The following is a 20,924-nucleotide window of genomic DNA, read 5'->3' on the forward strand; positions in this document are numbered from 1 at the left end:
CTCAACCATGAGTACGTATCAGAATCAACTGTGTAATTAAAAAAAAATAATAATTATACGTCTGGGGCTGTCCCAGACTTAGTAAATGAGAATCTTTGAGAGCAGATCCTTAAGCTTCTATGTTTTTAGAGGGCTCCTTCTCATGACACCCCTGCTTTGGTTCTAAGCAATCAGATACTGTTTGTAGAGTGTCTGGCAGCACTCTGTCATTCCCTCCCCCCTCTGTCCTTTCTGCCTTAGGCCCAGGCCACAGGGTAGCACTTAGGATACAAACGACCCAGTAGCAGATAGAAGCCCCTTTCTGATGCCTGTATAAAGCAGGGTGGCTTCCTTATCTGGATCTTCACCTCAAATTCTGTGTTGTAGGCAAGAGGTGGGGAGTATTCCCATTTTACAGATGAGGAAATGGAGCCTCGGAGAGTAATTTGATAGGATCCTGCAGCAAATCAGCTTTCAAATATTGCCTTCATCCCTATATCTGTTTTCCTTGATCCCCAGCTACCTACTCATTTATGGGGCCACTTGGGGGTGTGGCGTTGGGGAGCCGGAGGAAATCATGATTACTTTGAGGGGTGGGTGGGTCGGAGGAAGGAGAAAGGAAGGCGCTTGAGGGAATGTAAGACCCTCGGATCAGGGGTCATTTGATTTATCAGGACGCTTAAAGATCAGAGAGTGTTGGTCATGGTCCCAGGCAGGCCATATGATGGTTTAGGAGAGGCAGTGGGATTTGAACCCACTTCTCCTGATGCCCAGTTCACTGCCCTCGCAGCTGTGTGTGCTGCCTCTATGGAGTGAACAGGGTGTGGCCCGAGTGATAATAAAAGTAGTCTTTGAGTTAGTGTAGTGAGGCCTTCGCACGTGCTTTTCCCTCTGTCAGGAATGTGCTTCCCAGGCATCATGGCTTGCTGCTCCCTCTCCTCTTCCAGATCTGCTGAGACGTCATGTCCTCAGAAAGGCCTTCCCTGACGCTCCAGTCCTGTCTACTTTCTATCCCAGCACCATGTTCTCTTTTCTTTAAGGCACGTGCCACTCCGAGATACTTTCGTGTTTATGAATTTATACGTGTTGGTGGCCTGTTGCCCCTGTGGGAATGGAAGCCTCCACAAGGCGTGGACATCACCTGTCTGGTTCCCACTGTATCCCCAGCACCTAACCCAGGCTCCAGCACATGATTGGTACTCACTGAGAATTTCTTGAATGAATGAATGAATGAATGAACGAATGAATGAATTTGTACCGGTAAGCTCACTCAAGTCTCCCAGCAACCGCTGGAGATGAAGCCCTGTTCTTCAGGTGAGGGACCTGAGGCTCAGAGGGTGAGTGGCGGGGCTGGGGGATATAGCCCCTTTGCTGATCAGGTTCCCCCTGGGGCCCAGCAGACAGGCGTGACCAGGGCCCTGTCCCCTCGGAGTCATGCCCCAGTGTCCCAGTGACCTCACACCACTTTTTCCCGAGGGTTGGGCAACAGCATGGGTACAGCTGTGAGTACCTGCTCCGTAGTGCCCTGGGCCTCCAGCCTTCTCCAGCATTTGCTCTTTGTCCTAGTGGCCGAGGGAGTGGCCGCCTGGCTTGTACTTGGTGCCCCAGCCACCAGCAGGAATGTGTCGGCTCCCACCTCTGGGGTTGGGGGTGGGGTGGTCTGCAGACTGGGCAATGTAGCAGGTGGGCCTAGAGGACAGTGGTGGTCTCTTGCCCGAGGCTCCTCTCCCTAGAGCCACACTTGGCTCAGATCAGTGGATCAAGTCATGGCGAGAGCAGCGTGGGCTCAAGGATGAAATGAAAAGCGTGAGAGGGAGGAGGGAGATTTAGAATCCACCCCAGAAGAAGGAGAAAGGCCTCACAGTAAATATTCAGTGATCCAGTTGCGGGACAGTGAGAGAAGGAGCAGTATCAGCCTTAGCCTGGGGTTTGCGTTTTGAGGGTCAGCAGAAGGCAGACTTGAATAGAGGTTAGTTAAGACTACAACTTTGAGTCAGAGTCTGAGGCCAGGATCTTTAGCAGCTGAGTGACTTCCAGCATGTTACTTAATCTGATTGGGCCTCAGTTTCCTTACCTGGGAAATGGGATGAAAGTAAGTATCTCAGTGGGTGGTTGGAATGAGAGGGTAATAATGTTTGAAGAGAGTGCTGTGCCTGGGTGGTGGTGTTATCAATAGTAGTGACAATCAGTGAGTGCTTGGTTTGGTGACAGATGGGTGAGGAAACTGGAAGACCCCGTGAATTACAGACCGTAGCTTATCATTTGCTGCCTCCTCGTTTTTCGATCGTGCAGCAATCACTTCCTCTGTGTAGGAAGCTAGGATTGCAGATTTGCATAAGCCCTGCTCCCTGGCCTGGGAAGAACTGATCTGCAGATGGCCATGGAGGGTGGCCAGTGCAGAGGGAGTGTCCAGACAGCCTGTGTAGCAGACGGAGTGTGGAGGGGTGAGCTGGAGCTGGCTGACAAGGTGGGGAAGGGCATCCCAGGGAGAGACCAGCCTGTCATAAGGCCAGCATGTCCTGCGGCTGGTGAATGATCAGTGAGTGACTCGGGGGAGACAGGCACTCCCTCCCCATGAGTGGAGGATTTGAGCTGGCCAGAGGACTCCTGTGAGGGTGAAGAACATAATGGATGGTCCAAGAGTCTGGAACAGATACAAGTAGGAGCACTGAGATTTCGAGAGCACTGAGATTTCGAGCCTGGGAAACTAGCTGGAGGCTGCTCAGGGGCTTGGGGAGGGCCTGGGGAGGGTGACTAGGGCCTCCCAGGCAGGCTGGATGCGTAGTATCTCCCTGTGGTCTGTGCAGGCATGCAGGCCCTAGGCATGGAGCGGAGACACAAAGCTGGGACACAGCTCCTCACCTGCAGTCCCAGCCAGAGGCCTTTGCCCAATAAAGCAGCAGTCCCCATTGTGGTGGGGCCAGGCCCCAACACACCCACAGGGTACTTGCTGGACAGGGAGAAGGGTGGTAACTTTACACAGTAAATGTTGAATAGATTTAATGATGATGATGATAGGTATTGCCATCGTAATAATTATTCTTACTCCTCGTACCACTACTGTCATCCCTTTTAGCGTATTACTGTGAAATTCTCAGTGTATTTCACATCCGTAATCCATGTCCTCAGGAGGATTTTCATTTCCATTTTACAGATTAAGAACCTGAGATCAGGGATGTTGAAATGTCTTGCCCAATAAGGCCACCATTGCAGGAATTTGGCAGGAATGTGGGACTTGTGTCCCCCCAGGGGGAAAGTGGACTCGGGGGACCGCAAGACCCACCTGGTTGAGATAGGATGGTTTTGGAAAGGGCCTCTCAGCGCTTCCTGTCTGTGCCTTATTTTAGACTGAGTTCCCAGGATTATTTTGAATTCTCCTTGGAGCAGTGATCCCCAGTCTTCTTGGAGTTGCAACATCCTTCCGTGGTACGGTTTTGCAATAGTTGCAACTCCCCCAGAAAAGTGTAATTTCCATTGATTCCTCTGAGTTAGAGTTAGGGAAGAGAGTTGTTCAGAGAAGTTTGTCCGGGCGCCTGGGTGGCTCAGTTGGTTAAGGGTCTCTTGACTCTTTTTTTTTTTTTTTTTAAAGATTTTATTTATTTATTTGACAGAGACAGAGACAGCCAGCGAGAGAGGGAACACAAGCAGGGGGAGTGGGAGAGGAAGAAGCAGGCTCATAGCAGAGGAGCCTGATGTGGGGCTCGATCCCAGAACGCCAGGATCACGCCCTGAGCCAAAGGCAGATGCTTAACCGCTGTGCCACCCAGGCGCCCCAAGGGTCTCTTGACTCTTGATCTCAGCTCAGGTCTTGATCTCAGGGTTGTGAGTTCAAGCCCCACGTTGGGCTCCATGCTGGGTGTGGAGTCTACTTAAAAATTATATATATATATTATATATAGATAGGCGGGGAGAAGTTTGAGTTAGTATCTGTACTGGAGATCAAGTGCTATGGTGACAGCCTCATACTTGGAAGTCTGGGAAGAAGGTCTGGGTTCCATCCCTGCCTGTCCCTCTTTGCTATGTGACTTGGACAAGTCTGGCCCCCTCTCCGGGCTCTGAGTTTCCCCATCTCTCCCATCTCTGCCATGCTGTGACTCATTATTTTTCTACTGTGGGGGCTGTCTTGCCAGTTCTGCTTGGGGTGGAACTGCCAGGTACTGGAGAGAGAGGGAGAAGGTTTGTTCCTGGAGACAGATGGAGCTGAGCAACGGTCACATCTCAGGTGGGCAGCATGATTTCCCTACATCTAGGGAGCAAGGCCTGTTGCAGGTTCTTAACTTCCCAGGTTGGGTCCCCTTTCCTGGTGACAGGTGCTGACTTCTCTTTGAACTGCAAGTTGGAAGAAATCTATCATGGGATCATGTGCCTTAAATGAGTGGGTTTGGAAGGAGGAGAAGGCGGAGGAGGAGGAACTCTAGGCAAGAGAATCCCCGATTTTCAACCTCCCCAGTGAATCACGGAACATTGGGCTAAGTCACTCATGGGGGTGGAAAGATTGGGCGAAAAATTAAGGAACCTCGGGCCGGGTTTTTTTTTTTTTTTAAAGTAGCAAATTATTCAGAATCCTTTCCTGATAGATTACATCCAAAATTGATTTCTTTCTTCTTTCCACAGTTCTGTTTTATCCATCTTGAATGATTTTGTAATCTATAAAACTGTCTTTTAGCTCTCTTAGTTTCAGTTAAGAAATATTTTAGCAGGGGAGGGAAGGTGCCAGTGAGTGCTGAGATGCTGTGGGGGTCTGCAGATGTGGCCGTGGGTGCTCTCGGAGGCTCAGGTGGCTGTCCTTGGGCCCTGAGCCCTGGTGTCTCTCACGCAGAGCTCCTGCTGGCTCTACCACGAGGTCTGCAATTATTTAAGGAAAGCTCACATCAAGTGGAAAAAGAGCGACCACACTAACCCTACCATGTGGCCAGTAGGCAATTGAACACCAGAGCTCCCCAACCCCCTCAGGCCCTCACCAGCTGCTGGATTTTGCAGCCGCATGGATTGGGTGACTGCGGGCCTGACAGGCAGGGCCATGTGCACACGCTGGGTGCCCGCGTAGGCAGCCTGGCCCGCTTCAGCCCGGGAGACTGGATCTGTCTACATCCAGGGGAAGCTCTCCTCTGAGCCTCACAGAGCAAGTTAATTTAAAAGCCGTTTTTTTCGGGTAATAAAGGAAGCTAAAAATTATGAGATTTAAAGCAACAATTTTATATTACTATAACAGACTTTTGTTTAATTGCTCCATAATTTGCTGTTAACCCCAGAATGTTTTGAAGAGATAACTTCCAGTCGTAAATTCCTTTTTTCATTTTATATTTTGGTTGTTGGTTCAACAGATGTCATATATATATATATATATATATATATATATATATAAATATGTATTTTAAATAAACATAAACATTTTTTACCAAGAACTTTTTTTAAAGTAATATTTTAAAAATTCCCAACATTTGGAACTCACTCGTCAGAAAAAATAGGGTCACCCCTGTCCTGTAATCTCTTAAGAAACAACCAGTCTTAGCAGTTTGGTGTGTTTAAATGCCTTTCCACTAAATACGAGATTTATCTGTTTTATTTTCATATAAATTGTATTTTCTTGTTCTGAATAAGCGGCAGGTATTAATTTATTGAAACTTGAGAGACTACAAATAGGCAAAAGAGAAAAAAAAAAAAGTAATCCCAGCACCCAGAAATAACCAGTCAAAAGCAGTGCTTTTTTTTTTTTTTCTTTAAAGGAACATTTAGGTTCCACTTCCAGCCAAGCTGCCCTCCCTGGGCACACTTTCCCAGCCTTTCAGCTGGCGTTTGTGAGCTGATTTCTGCCTGTGACCTTGAGAGGCAGAGAACCTCAGCTCCAGGCCTGGTGTGACTGTCGCCCACCATGTGACCTCTTTCAGCCTTTCATAAATGGGAACAATCTCGGCATTGCTGTGAAAATGCACAGATCATGGATTTCAAAGCTAATTGCAAGTGGTAGAGGCCGTCCCGGCGACTGCTGTTGTTTTAACTCCAGACGGTATCAGGTTTGGACAATACGTGAGCACCTCCAAGTATCTCACATGACCAAGTGCTATTATACCCCAAGATCTGATCACTCCTGAGGTTTGGCTCTTGGTCCACACGACGTGTGCTGCGTCGCGCTCTATATACACGTTTGTTAATATGAACAGAGCACGATTAACACCCTTGCTGGTAGGAAAGGTATTCCAACCCAGCCTTCCTGATTTAGAATCTATTACTCAGCTGAGCTGTTTGAAGTGTTAACTGATCCCCCTTGTGATTCAGGCTGCAGTTGGAGCCCACACAAGGGGAAGAGATGGGGGGGGGGGGTCACTCGGAGCAGGCCCCGGGAAGATCCGCTACTTGACAAGTTCATTTGGTACTTGACAAGTTTCATTTTCATTTCAACATGCAGCACTGTTCAATGAGAAAGAGACAATAGACGTGCTCTTGTATTTCTTTTGAAAAGGTAATGCGCAAGCCTCCTTGAAGAAATTGTCAAAGTTACACATGGAAGTCATCGCTCCCATTTTTGTGTTCTCTCCCCCCGAGGAACCCCACTACCAGTTTCTAACTGTTCTTCCGGAAGGAGATAAACCGTGCAGATGCCAGCATATGTAGGGTCTTCCTTCCTATCTTCGTTTTTTGCACAGTGGTAGCAAGCTAAGAACATCGCCGGGCAGCTTGCTTTCTTCCGTTTAATAATGGATCCTGACGATCATTTCATATGAGTATATTAAAAAAAGATCGACTTCATTTTTTGGCTTGATTGTAGTTGGTTTAGCCAGTTCTCTGTGGAGCATTTAAAGGATTCCTGATTTAGTGCCGCTGCTAGTCTGCGGGAAGCATGTTTGCGCGGGCGTCATCGTGCACGTGTGTGATGGATGTGTGGGAAAAATACCTCCCAAGGGCAGTTGCGCGGTTAAAAGGTGTGTGCATTTAAAATTTTGACGGCCATTGCCACATTCCCTTTCATGAAATTTTATCAGTTTTACGTTCCCACAGAGATTAATAAGAAATGCTTGTTTTCCTCACACCTTCAGCAGCACGCTGGGCTTTAAACTTTTTTGATCTTTGCTAATCTGGTGTTTCTTTGGAGTCACTTGTGTTTCCTCTCCAAAGAACTGCCTATTGTGTTGTTAATTTTTTCCTTCTTGATTTATTTTGGTGTGCTTGTTTTTCCTCACTTTCCCTCACAATACCCTGGGGTCTTCTTGGGCTCCAACTTCCCTTGGGCAGCCTGGTTGGACCAGCAAACCCTGGTCCCGCTACTTCCTGCTGTGTGACCTTGACTGAGTGGCTTAACCTCTCTGAGTCACTGTTTCCCACTCTGTGAGCATGTGAGTTCCACAGCAAGGTTGTTGGATGGGTGATATAATCAGTCTAAGAGTGTTTTATAAACCGTGGAAAGCCATAAAAACACAATCCTGCGTTAATACTCACTTAGTTTCAAGTGAGTGATAAGAGTTTAGATTCCTAGAACTTTAGGGGCAAGTCATCTGGGAAAAAGGTGGGAAAAGGGAGGCCCGGGGAGAATGGACCTGCCAGCGCCTTAAGGCAGAGGCAGACCTGACTGGGAGTGGGGTCCCGGCTTGTCTTGCTGTAGTAGGAGCCACGGGCAACATGTGGTTTCTTCAAGAGCATTCGCATTTTTACAGCAAATGATCCCAGCTTCCGTGGGAATACAGTGTGGCTGAACCCTAAGAGGCCGTACTTGAGAGCTGAAAAATACCTAGCTTGGACCCCGGTTCTGCCAGCCCTTAGCTGGCTGGCTGCCCCTTCGCCAGGTGACTTCACCTTTTTGGGGCCTCCGTTCCCTTCTCTGTGGAGGGCAGAAGGCCGTGAAGGGATTACAGAGACCGCAGTGGTAGAGCCCTGCCCGTCTGGCGCATGATGGGACTTGGGAAATGGTGTCATTATCCTTGTTTGGCTTTGCAGGAGGCGTGGCGGCGGGGGAGTCAGGGGGCCAGGCTCTGACGCCGGCCACCCGGGGTTCAAGGCCTTGCTCTGCCCTGCCTTGCTGGTCGGGCCTCTTACTTCATCTCTCTGAGGTAATCATCGGAGTCCTCGCTGCAGAGCTTTGATTTGAAGAGTCCGTGGACTTTGAATACAAAGTGCTTATCACGTAGGAGGCATTTATAAATCAGTTACGAAAAAAGGACTTAACTGAAGTGCCTGGATGAAGCGGCACTGGCCCGGATGTAGGGGACGCAGCGGAGAAGCAGGGTCGCTGGCCTCGGGGAGCTTATGCCCTAGATTCTTGTTTATGCTAATTGTTGTTCTCGGTCATAGTAACAGCAGCACAGGCTGGTCAGTGTCCGTAGACTGTGCCTGGCCTCTGTCTGGGAGCTCTGGGACACACACTCTGAGGGATTTTCCCTGCTCCTGTAGACTCTAAGGATGACTGACTTCCTGTGAGATGCTCTTTTTCCATAACTTTGGGGAACTTGACTCGGCCTGCCACCCTCATCCCCTCACAAGGGCTGGGGGCTGGAGCCCCGTGGTCCAGTGGCCTGACGTCCCACCAACACTGGACCTGGCTTCCTGACCCCTCAGCCTGGGTCTCTTTGCTTCATTCATTGATGGGCCATGGGAAGCCTCCTTCTCATCCAACCCTTATTTAAATCCATTTCCTGTGTGCCAGCCACTGGGCTTGGGTCTGGGGACACAGCAGCGCGCTCAGTCCTGCCCACCCGGAACTGGCATAGGGCACCAGGAGACAAACGAGGTGATTTCAGCTCGTGATGAGCCTTGGGAAGAGAAGCAGTAAGGCGAGGACATCCGATGGGGGTGTGCGAGCTATGGTAGAAAGAGTGGTCTGGAAGCCCCTCTGCAGTGACGTTCACACTGATGCTGAGAAATCAGAAAGAGAGCAGGTTTCTGGGAAAAAAGATGTTCTAGGCAGTGGGGACAGCAAGGGCTTGTCACTCCCAGAGGGCACCCACTGCCGGCGCAGACAGGATCCGAGGGGAGGCTCTATAAAGAGAACCGGCGCGTTTGAGCATCTTTTCAGAGCAGGCAGGGAGGTCCGTATAAATCAGAGCAGGCCCCGCCTGAGTGGATCACCACGTCCGGCTGCATGCGGTGAGTGAGCAAGTGCATTTTGGACCGTGGCTCCAGCTTCAGTATTTGTTCGGAATGAGTAGAATCCGCAAGGCTTTCGGAAGTGGCAGAATCGAGGCATTCATGGATTCAGAGCTGCCCCGGCAGGGGCTAACAGATGAGGACTTCCTCGCCGGTCATCGCCTAATGGTGTCAGCTCCCACAGCCACCCTCGGCAAAGTCAGTTCCCACTCTTGGACCTGCGATTTAACGCCCGGCTGCGCAGAGAGCTGAGATCGAGCTGAGATCGGGGAGCTAATTGGATTGCTTCGTAAGAGGGAGGTTCTTAGAGTAGGAATATCTGGGCCCGGGGCAGGGTCACGATGCAGAGAAACCAGTAGCGCTAGCCTGGGGGCTGGGCTGGCCAGAGCCACTGATAACAGAGCCACAGTGACAGGGAATAAGGTGGAGGCTCTAGGCTCCCCAGGGATACCACTGCTGTGGGAGCGCGTCCTAGTGCCCTGGGAGTTTATGGTCTAGAAAAAGGCCAGGTGGGCAGCTTGGGGTATTTTCTGCCCTGGATTAATCTCTGCTAGCAACAGCCTGGGTGGTGGGGACCTCTTTTCCTTCTCGCCCCCTTACACCATCAATGACCCTCACCCCCATCCCGCGCATGAACTATCTGTGGTCATCACCAGCTCCTGTTGGGGACAAAGCTACTGCCTGATGGCCACATGAGGGTACAGCTCGTGGTAAGGCTGAAGGTCACTCGGCTAACTCCTATCTATATCTTTGTGGGTGGACTCTGGCCAGGTATCCTGCCCTTGTTCTAGGTCAGAATTCACTTATTCATCCATTCATTCATCCGTTCGCTCATCACCTAATCAGTCGTGCATTTGTTCCTTTATTTATTCATTACGGAGCCGTAGTCCATGTCAGGCTCTGGTTGGGTGCGAGGGCCACAGTCTCAACAGGACAGATGCCCCACTGTCTTAGAGCTTAGAGTCCACGGGGATGAGAAGGCAGCAGACCTGTGCATTGCACACATCATCTCATTATGATTACACTTGTTACTGAAGATGCATGTCAGTTACTGCTGTGAAATATACCTCCAAAGGCACCGGTCGGGGATCTGAATCCATGTGGGATCTCCCTGTGTTCCTGTGCTGGGGAAGGTGCTGCCTCGTGGGAGCTCATTGCAGTGGGAGTCCAAGATGACCGCAGACTGGTTCTGCTCATGGACTTGGGCCTTCCTTCCAGGTTCAACGGTGTCTTGTGTTTCTATGATGAGTTTATGTCCTGCTTTTAAAAAAATTCACCAGATATTTAAGAATTATACATTTTTTTGCATTTGACTTCCAGTTTTTACTTTAAAGCAGATATAATTAAAGAATTGTCCATTAATTTTACACATTCAGGATTCCTTTGGGTTCACATAAGGGTAACTTTTCCTGCTTTATTTATTTATTTATTAATTTTTAAAAGATCGCATTTATTTGTCAGAGAGAGAGTGAGCGCGAGCACAAGCAGGGGGAGCAGCAGGCAGAGGGAGAAGCAGGCTCCCCCATGAGCAGGGGCCCAGTGCAGGACTGGATCCCAGGACCCTGGGATCATGACCTGAGCCAAAGGCAGATGCTTAACTGAGCCACCCAGGCGCCCCTCCTGCTTTGTTTTTTAAATATAAAATAAAAATTTATGTAAACATTTTTTATTACAAAAGAACAAAATCCTTATTGAAGAAAATTACAGAAATAGACACACCCTCCAAAAGGAAATAGAAACCCTACCTAATTTCACAGTCTAGACGTGCCCACCATGAACATTTCCTTTTTCTTTCTTCCCCTATACATTTTTCCTTTAAAAAAAAAAAATCAGATCCTATTGTCTTTATGACGTTTCCACTTAACATTATATTGGATAGTGTATTTTTATTAAGGTCTTATTAATCTTTATGAAGGTTTATAGAAGGTGTTTTCCATGGCCTTAAATTTCTTAACTCACCGTTTTGATGACAGCAGGGTAATGTTCCTCATGGATGTAGCTTGAGATTCTGTCTTGTGGGTTGTTCTCTCTTAGAGAGCCAGTTAGGTTTTACTCACAACTTCAGGCCAGTGGTTACGTTCTGTTTGCCCCTTTATTTCTTTGTCAGAGGGAGAAACAGCTGTCGGCCCCGGTTAGCGTGCGAGTCCTGGTGCCTGGTGTGTGCTGTAACCACGGCTGCTAGCGACGAGGGAGGAGGGTTTGGCGGCCAGGAGCAGGACACGGAGCGGGAAGTCACCTGCTCAGGCGGCTGCTGAACGGAGTTGAACTTGAGCAGCGTAGAAAGGGAAGTTCAGTGTGAGGATGGAAGTCCGCTCCTCCCCTTGTCCTCACAAACCAGAGGAAGTGCATTTGGTTAAGAATAACCCACATCCGCTGCCAGGCGTGCTTCCAGCAGCAGTGTGCGGCAGCTGCTAGGCTGCTCCTTGGGAATCGGTAAAGGGCCTGGCCTGTAGGAGCCCCCAAACCCGGGGCCACCCACACCTGCTCTGCCTATTGATGCGCAGAGAGACTGAGCTATCTGAGTCAGGCACTATGGTAGCGGCAGGGCTGGGATTTGAACCCAGGATCTTCCCACCACGTCTTTCGTTTTAGGCTTCTTCACCCGCTGGGATGGCACATCTGTTCATGCAAGGAGCTGTGGGGGGACAAAGAATGGGTGTGATCCTTGCCGAACTGGCGCACACACCACGCTGGAGATACGGTGACTGTCAGGGACCCGGTAGGGGTGTCCGCTGGTTCATGGCTTCAGCAGAAGCCGTGCCAGGTCCCGTGCTCAGCTCCACGGACGTAGCTGAGCAGGCGGACCGCACTGAGCAGCAAGCTGCGGCCGGCCGGCGGGTGGAGGCTGATGAGCCCGGTGAGGGAAAGAGCACGGTGTAGATGGCAGAAGGCTCCGGGCTGCAGTCCCTGGAAGACTTGCTGGAGGTGGAACTTCAGCTTCGGGTACGCTAACTGGCGGTGTCCCAGCAGCCAGGGGAGGGCCTTGACATTGAATGCTAGCCAGGGGTAGCTGGGTCTGAAGAGTCTGCCGATGGACAGGCTGTGTGACCTTAGGCAAGTTGCTCGGCTTTTCTGAGCCTCCTCCCTGTTTTCTAAAGGATGTAAGAATGAAACGATAATAAATGGACCCAGGGTATGTGCCACAGCCGTGCTCATCATCTCCAGCCTCGTGGCCATTGTCCTGCATGGCCGTGACAGCAGGCGTGCGAATGTGCCTGCCATACAAATAAGAGAGGGACTGAGGCCTGCTCCGTCTGGCCCTTGCCACGAGGAGTGGAGTCATCTCGGGAATTTGCCCTGAGGAATGAGAGGATTCCATTTGACCTGGTCCCACGGTGCACACTGAGCATTCCAGGAGAGCCTGCCCATCCTTGAAGTAAAGGTGAAAGAAAAGGCTCCTGCCCTGAACCGGGGGGCAGGTAGGGAGAAGGAGGAAGGCTTCTGGAGCCGGCCATACTTCCCACTGCTCTGGTTATTAAAGCCGCACGGGGCGTCTGGGTGGGTTTGTCAGGGACTGATGCTGGCGGGGCGTCCCCGGCACTGTTCTGGTCTGTGGGCCTGGGAGGGACCGCTCGGGGTCCAGTCCTGCTTCTGTGGCTCACGAACTCGACAAGCTGTGGGTCCCCACTGTCCTGTGTCCTCACTCATAGCCAGGGGAGTGCATGTTATCCTGGGGACCCCGGCGGAGTCATGCCGGTGGTATCATCCTTGTCAGGGTGCGGTGAAGCTCAGAGATCATATATGCTTAAAGAACAGAGCTCAGTGCCTGTCCCCACGAGCACTCGGGGTTGCTCTCCCAGCTAGGATTTCTGCCTCTACCCTGCTGCTCTCTTCCCTAGCTCGGTCTGCCCCTCATCCTGACTCTGGCCAGAACTTTGTCCTCCCTGGATTCCCATGAGGACTTCTGTGAGGAGGGGCGCCGGTGTAAAAGGCAGGAGCAGTGACAAGCAGGGGGCGGTGGGGTGACTTATGTCTGGAGTCCCCTGTGGTGGCCCCTGCGTGCCTCCCTTCGGACTTTGGCCCGACTCACCCTCGGCGGCCTCAGCTTCCCTGCCTTCCCAGGCCTCTGTCTTTGCTTTTGTCCTGAGGAAGAATCCAAGGCTCTCGGGAATGGACGAGATTTTAGAGGGCATCTTACCCAACATCCTCCCAGGCAGGGCTTGGATCTTCTATCTGCTGCTTGCACACGTGAAAGGACGGGGTGCTCACTGTCTCTGGGCACCCCTTTTCTGTTTGGGGGACACACAGTGTTGGTGATGTGTGGGTGGGTGCTGAGCTGAATCTGTTTCTTTTGTCCTCTGTCTCGCATGGACTCTCCCCCAAGCCCCTGGGGTCCCTCCTGAGAGGTGGCCTGCCCTCTGGTCCTCCCTCTCCCTTTCCCTGGTCCTGGTCCTGCAGTTCCTGCCCATTCTGTGGAATTGAGAGCTCACTGTGGCCCCGGGTCCTGGGGTGACTCTTGAATGTTGCTTTTTTTCTCCTATTAAAGACAACTCGCTTTGGCTCTTACATTGAATAGAAGGCCCAGAACACTTAGTGTGCTTCTCTTGTCTTGTGGCAGGGCATGTGGGTCGTGGAGGGTGGAGTTCAGGGAGAGGTGAGGGCGCTGCTTTAAGTCTCTTCTTGAGGCCCATTGTGCTCTGGGTCCTGACTGAGGATTCTGGGGGGTGTGAGAGAGAACCAGAAGGCTTTCCGAGACCATCTATGCCTGGGGCTTTGACCATATTTTGGCCAGAGCCCCCCTTCATTCTTTACATAAGAAAGTCAAAACATGGAAAGGTTGGCATGTGATTTCATGGACCCTGAATGCCACATACAGGCCTGCAATAAGAGCTTCTGTTTGAGTCCTTCTACCTTCATTGTACAGACAGGGGCACTGAAGTCCAGAGAAGCAACCCCCCACACTTTCACTTATTGGTAGTCTGGCAGAGGGGGCCGGGGTGGGGGGAAGCACTAGGGGCCAGGAGAGTGGGGATCGGGAGCAGAGTGGCGGTGGGGGGCTCAGCCAGAGGCAGGGCCTGCGGGGCGCATGCGCACCAGAGCAGGGCTCGTGGGGAGATGAGCGAGGAGGAGGACCGGGAGGGACGGAGGCCCTGCAGAGGAGGCTGGGTCAAACGTGGAGGCTGGAGAGTGGTGGTGGGAATGGGCTAGAGATGTGGGACCTGTGAATTCGTGGTGGAATCAAGACAGGCTCCACTACAAGGATGGCGTGATCCTTGGCCAGGGAAGGGGCCAGACCGAGGGAGGCCAGGCGTCGGGTTGGAAAGACCTCAGATGCTGCTGTTCAGAATTTCCAGGGGAGGAACTGAGGCCAGCAAGGGCAGAAGGCCAGGATATGCATGTGAACGAGTGAACTAAGAGTCTCAAAGGTGGCATGGGTGGTGTGCTTGGTGATTTGGGGTGGCAAGTGAATCACGTTATTTCATTTTAATAGCTAGGTGCTTATGTGCACATTTGAGAAAATACAGCTAGTACATATAACGAATTGCTAAGGATAAATCTAAGGAGGAAAAAAATGAGTGGATTTAAAGACATACCAGGTAAGAAATCGTGGCGAGGAACAAAGATAAGGTGAGATTCAGGCAGCTGGCATCGGGCAGAGACTCTAGGCCCCACTGCACTAATGATTTGACTCAGGCTGACCCCTGAGCCCTGAGGATGGACTCCTCTTAGGGCAGAGGGTACACTCTAAGCCACTCATGCCCCTCCTTTCCTTCTGGGTGGGCTGCTTCCCAAGAAGCAGGAGGGAAGGAGGGACCCGGCTGTTTGGACTACTTAGGGGCTTTTCTCCAGGACCTGAGCTTAGAGGCCCCTGCCAGCGTGATGGTGCACAATGGGCTCCGACCAAAGGTGTGGGCGCTGGGGTCTAGTCTAGGTTGCCCCTAGCTCTGCGACTGAGAAGATGGGAAGGACAGTGCCACACCCCCTGCTGACCTGTGCCATATGGTGGCTGGAAGGGGTGCCTAGAGCCTGTACAGGGATGGGCTCAGGGCGGTCTCCGCTGTCTGGGCATGGAGGGCACAGACTCCTGAGGCTTCCATGGAGAGGTGGCAAGGGAAGGTAGAGCGGCTCTGCCCTGCGTGGTCTGGTTGGTTCAGGGGATTAATTAATTAACTAATTTTTAAAAAGATTTTATTAATTTGAGAGAGAGAGAACGCGCGCATGCACAGAGGAAAGGGGAGAAGCAGAGTCCCCCTTCCCCCCACTGCTAGCAGGGAGTCCGGCTGGATCTCAGGGTTCTGGGATCCTGAGATCCTGACCTGTGCCGAAGGCAGAAGCTTAACCCACTAAGCCCCCCAGGCGCCCACAGGGTTTTTTTAATTGAAAAAAATATTTATTATTATTCTGTTTTGTTCTTGGCTTGAAAGGGGTTGGCTGAAAGGAGGAGATGAGCTGGAAAACCTAAATTCACAGGGTTACAGGGTGACCAAGAAGGATGGGCTAAGATATCTTTACCAGGTTAACTACAGAATACCAGACCTGGCAGAGACTTCAGGCTCCACTAATCTGTGTACTTAAAGGTACCACGTATTAAGCTCTTTCTTAATAGGCCAGGCAGTTTGATTCCAGTTTCCCTCGGACTTGGCTCGAACGCCCCTCAGAGAGGCCTTGCCGGGCCGTCCCTGCGCACCCCTGATGCGGCCACATCACCCTGCTGATCTCCTTCACTGCTTCAGGATGGTGTCTGACTCACTTAGGCATTCACTGCTTATTATCCCTCCCCCACCAGAAGGGCGGTTTGAGGGGGTGCTGGGGGAGGGGGCATGAGCAAGTGTGAGGGAAGGGTTTTGGGGGGGGGGGGAGTGCTAAATGGTGGAATCACAGTTACTGATAGCCGGAATGCAGGTGACCGAGTTCCCCTCTAGGATCTGATAGAAGGAAACCAAGTCAAATCTTGATTCAAGAGGTAGGGAGGTATTAAGGGCGTGCCCTGAGATAATCCAAAAATTTCTTTTTAAGGCAAACTAATCCTATGCCCAGAAAGGGAAGAGCCTGCTTTTTCACCGCTATTAAATAAGAGAAGACCTCCTTTGGACTAGGGAAGGACAGACACAGAGGCCTCACATCAGCCTGGCCTGTGTAGCTTCCCTTCTGGAAGACACTGAGGCAGCCCACTGGCATCTTGTTTCGTAAATGGTAAACCACGAAGGCCAGGGAAGCTGCTTGCCTGGGGCACTTGGGCTTGGAGCCACCCAGAGCTGAGGGCAAAACCCTCAGGGCGGGAGGGAAGAGGTGCTTTTTCTTACCTGAAGCCCTTTCTTGAAGAGGTATAGGCGGTGTGGCCTTGGGCAGGTCACTGAACCGCTCGGAGCCTTTAGTTCTTTGTTTCCAAAAGATTTCCAAAAGTTGCAATAATAATTCCGGCTTCTACAGGATTGTTTTTAGGATTAAATGAGATTAAACACCTGGCAGTATCTACTAAGAAGTTGCTCGATGTATTTAAAGCTATTATTTTAATACAGATTTTTTAATGAATGCTTGAAGAAATTTCACGATTGCTAATTTGTGTTACTAAATGAGCAGAACCTTACCTCTGAATCAGGCAAAGTTTGGGCCTTAAAATAGACCTTGTCACTGAGAGCTCTGCCACCTTGTGGCCACTTACCCAAATTGCAGGTTCAGGTTTTTTTTTTTAATTTAAAAAAGTGATTATTATTGTTATTGTTATTATTATATTTTATTTTTGGCTTGGAAGGAGTTGGCTGAAAGAAGAAGATCAGCTGGAAAATCTAAATTCATAAGGTTATAGGGTAACCAAGAAGGATGGGCTAAGGTATCTTTACCAGGTTAACTACAGAATACCAGACCTGGCAGAGACTTAACGATCCACTAATCTGTATACTTAAAAGTACCACTTATTAAGCTCTTTCTTAATAGGCCAGGCAATTTGATTAGCACTTTGCATACATCCTTCGTAGTCCATTCTACGTGGCAAGAGCAACATTATTAGTACCATTTTTCAAAAGGGGAAACTGAGGCTCAGAAGTAACCTAGTAACTTGCTTGACAGTGCACAGCCCATGTATAGCAGAGCTGGTGTTTGAACCAGGCAGTCTGATTCCAAAGCCCATGTGTGATCTTAACCTTCTTACTGTCTCTCAACCAAGGCTAGGCCAAATATCTGTTGTGTTCCTGGACCCTGCAAAGGTCAGTGGGTTGTATTCTTGGTTTCTGTGTGCAGCTGACCTCAAGAAACAGTATGTCACTTCAGCACCTAGGTTTATAACCCTACAGTCCTGTCCCTGTGCTTTACAGAACACCCATCATGATGTCACTGGATCCCACTGAAGGCAGATATAAGATGATGGAATGATCTGTTTGGCCACTCCCCCGGCCCCCACCCCCCCAAGTCAGGTGGCTGGCCTCTTGGGAAAGGTGGCTGCCTCGGAGACTGAAGCAGGTTTTCTGCTTGCACTTTTGAGAACCTGAGTGTGGAACCCACCCACAGTCAGCGGGGAGGTGTCAGGAGCGTGAGGAGAAAACCAAACCAGTGTGTTTCTTTCCAAGTCTGTGTGGCTGGTGGTGCCAGCCTGGCATAGCTGATGCGGAGATGAGGACCGTCCCCGCACTGAGTGGGTGGAGAGCTGTCCTGGCAACTCCCTGGCCCCCGGCAAGGATATCCTCCTGGGCCAGGGGAGGAAGTAAGTCTGCCCCACGCTGGGCAACAACAGGCTTCTTTCTGTAAAGTTGGACGCCTCTGCCGGTTTCCCACGCTGGCTTGGCTGGCAGGCAAGGGTGTGGGCTGGGGTGTAAAGTTCACGGCAGTGGGCTGGGACCTGAGGGGGTGTTTGTACAGAGAGGTTCAAAAGCCCAAGGATGCAATCCTGTACCTCCAGACTTTTCCCGTGCTGCAGGAGATGTGTCTGGGTGAGGCTGGCTGGAAAGATTCCCTGATAATAAAATAATTATTTAGAAGTGATGGTTTATTCAGGGCTCCCAGGGGAAGAGTCTTCTTCCTGCTATTCCCTCTGAGTCCATGGGACACCAGAGAGCTTTGAGGACGTGTGGAGAGATGGTACCGGGTCTCAGACTTGATCAAAGGGGAGAGTCAGATTTTACTCAGAGCCTTGTTGTCAAGGTAAAACATCTAGAGATCTAGAACCCTCTTAAATCATGAATGTATGGATATCCTTTGGTCTGACATTCCTCCCAAAGTGAGAACGCTTCTCTTAGCATCCCTGGGAGATGCTGTACCCACTCATCTCTGCGCCTCCGGGGACAGAACATTCGTTCCCATGGGGGCTCCTGTTCCTTTTGGACATCTGACAGCTTAGCTCTTCCTTTCATGGAGCTGAACTCTGCTCCCTGGAACTTTCTAGCATTTGTTCACATTCTCCTACATAACAGCTCACACTCCCCCCCCCCCCCCCAGGGAGGGGGCTAAAAGAAACAACGGGGCAGGTGGGTTCTCACAGGGACCCCGGCAGCCCATCGAGAGTGGAGGAATTCACCTTGCCTCTCCTCAGGTCCTTGCCCACAGCTGAGAGACCCCCGGCCCCTTCCTTCTCCTGGGCTTCAGTTTCTGTACTTGCACATTGATTGGGGCTCGTATGAGCATTCTACGGCTGCTCTAACAATTTCACGTCAACTTAATGGCCTAACGCAATACACATGGACTCTCTTCTAGTTCTGGGGGTCAGAAGTCTAGAAGGGGTCTTACTGGGCTAGCATCGAACTGTTGGCAGGGCTGTGTTCCTTCCCAGAGGCTCGAGGACAGAATCCGCCTCCTTGCCTTTTCTGCCTTCTAAAGACTGTCCACGTTCCTTGGCTTGTGGCTGCATTTCTTGTCTTTCATCATCCGCCACCTTCTGTGGCTCTGACCCTCCCGCCTCCCTCTTATAAAGACCCTGTGATTAATTCAGACCCACCAGATAATCCAGGATAATCTCCCATCTCAAGATCCTTAGCTTGATTCTATCTGCAAAGCCCCTTTTGCCATGTGAGGTAACTGCATTCACCGTTTCCGGGGACGAGGATGTGGACGTCTTTGGGGGATGTTGCTTACTGTAGGGATGGACTCCATCCTCTCTGGAGCCCCCTCAGCTCTGCGCCAGCTCAGCGCCCCCCCTCAGCTTCACCTTAGCCTCCTTCCTTCCTCAGGGTTGCAGAAACCCCCTTCCTTTTGCAGAGTCTGGCTTCCTAACAGGAAGTGCCTTCTCCAGCTGTCAAATTCTCTTCAATTTCTTATGACTCAAGTAAAAAAAAAGACCACCTTCTTACCCTTCCGGGGGCCTATTTCTCTTATCTGGTAGCCCCTCGAGGTGCAAAGAAATAACGACATCTGTGTTCTCAAAAAAAGCTGTTCATTCAGTTAGGAGGAGATGTAGGCCCCCGTGCAAAGTCAAGGCCATTATTTGCCGTGTGACCTTGGCAACTGACTTACTAAGTCTCAGTTTCTCCATCTGTTAACTGGGAATAGTAGCACCTTCCTTTTCCCCCAAGGGTTGCGTTAAGATAAACATCAGAAAATGTTATGGAAATATAAGGGTTTATTGGAATGACGTGAGATCCTTGAGTAATATCAGAGCAGTCATAAGGACTTAGTGATTAAATGTGACACAGAATTAATGTACGGGAAGGCCGGCTGTGGTTGAGGTTGACGGGGCCGCTCTGAAAGAGATGAGGACCCTGGGCTTTGAAAGATCACCATCATTGCCAAATTTCGTGTTCTCAAACATGAAGAAGTTGGATGGCTGGTTTAGTGGGGCCTAGGCAGGAGTACAAATGGAGGTCCCCGGGCTGTGTATCGGTGGGGGGGGGCTCGTGCACACACATGTGGTGCCCCAACTGTGTGTCCAAGCCCCGTCTGCCTTTTTCCCTGCAGCTGACCACCGCTGAGTCACCCCTTGGGCCTAGGCATGTGTGCCCACCGTGCGTGCCGAGCAGTTGTCCTGTGCATGAGGACCCGGGGAGACGCCTGCACAGGGCTTGGAAGCAGGCTCAGTGCCATTTAGGCAGGGCATTTAGGGTCTGGAGGAGGGCCAGAGCGATGCCCTCTAAGAGGCAAAGCCCGGAGCAAGGGCCCTGATTGCCCTGGTCTAAAGAGCTATTCAGGGGGCAGGGTCGAGGGCCGCGGCATAGAGGCGGGCACTGGCTGGGTGTGGCCTCGGGCCTGTGAGGTCAGATTTTGAGGGTGGGGAAGAACTGAGACAAAGGCAGAGAGTAACCACTTATTATGTGGCACCGTGTGCTACATAAATTATAGTAAGAAAAGTGTTTTCTTTTCCTCTGCCAATTTTGCATGGAAAGACATAGCAAGCTGTATTTCTTTTTCCTTGTTCTTTCCGTTTGCCTGTGTGGCAGCACCGAATGGACAGCCCTGTGCTTACTCTGCCTTACATTCACTGGTGTGCTGGGAAATGGGGGACAGCCGGCTCCGGGGCGGGCTGGGGAGCCCTGAATATTAGGATCTGCCAGTTTCCGTGATGTAAATTTCCCTACCGTGGCCAATTTCGTGCTACCGACGTGATGCCCCTGAATGTTTCTCCAAGCTGGCTCCAGTTTTCCTCTGCTTTACATTTCATTTTAATCTTTAAACAATCCTGTGGAGAGGTGCCATCATCCCAGATTTGCAGACAGAAAACAGACCCAGAGAGGTGAAGGTTTCCAGCCCAGGCCTGCCAGACTGTGAACCTGTGGGTGCTCTGCGGAGCCTTTCCCCCTGTTGTGGACTTCATTCCGTCCCTCCCGTTATTAGACCAAGCCCTAACCCCCAGTACGACTGTATTTGGAAACAGGGCCTTTAGTGAGGTCATGAAGGTGGGCTCTCTGCTGGACTGATGTCCTGGTGAGAACAGGAGAACATGCCAGGGAAGAGGCCATGCACGTACACAGTGACAAGGCAGCTGTCTGTAAGCTGAGTCCTCCCCAGAA

The 20,924-nt window shown here is 50.9% G+C and overlaps 1 protein-coding gene across 4 annotated transcripts in view; it reads left to right on the plus strand.

The window, feature by feature from the left end:
• PPARGC1B (PPARG coactivator 1 beta) overlaps positions 1–20,924 on the plus strand; it is a 108,889-nt gene that overhangs the window by 12,286 nt on the left and 75,679 nt on the right. The gene's annotated exons all lie outside the window — the stretch shown is intronic.

This window comes from Ursus arctos, unplaced genomic scaffold (genome assembly GCF_023065955.2).
Source record: "Ursus arctos isolate Adak ecotype North America unplaced genomic scaffold, UrsArc2.0 scaffold_15, whole genome shotgun sequence".
Taxonomy (NCBI): Eukaryota; Metazoa; Chordata; class Mammalia; order Carnivora; family Ursidae; genus Ursus; species Ursus arctos.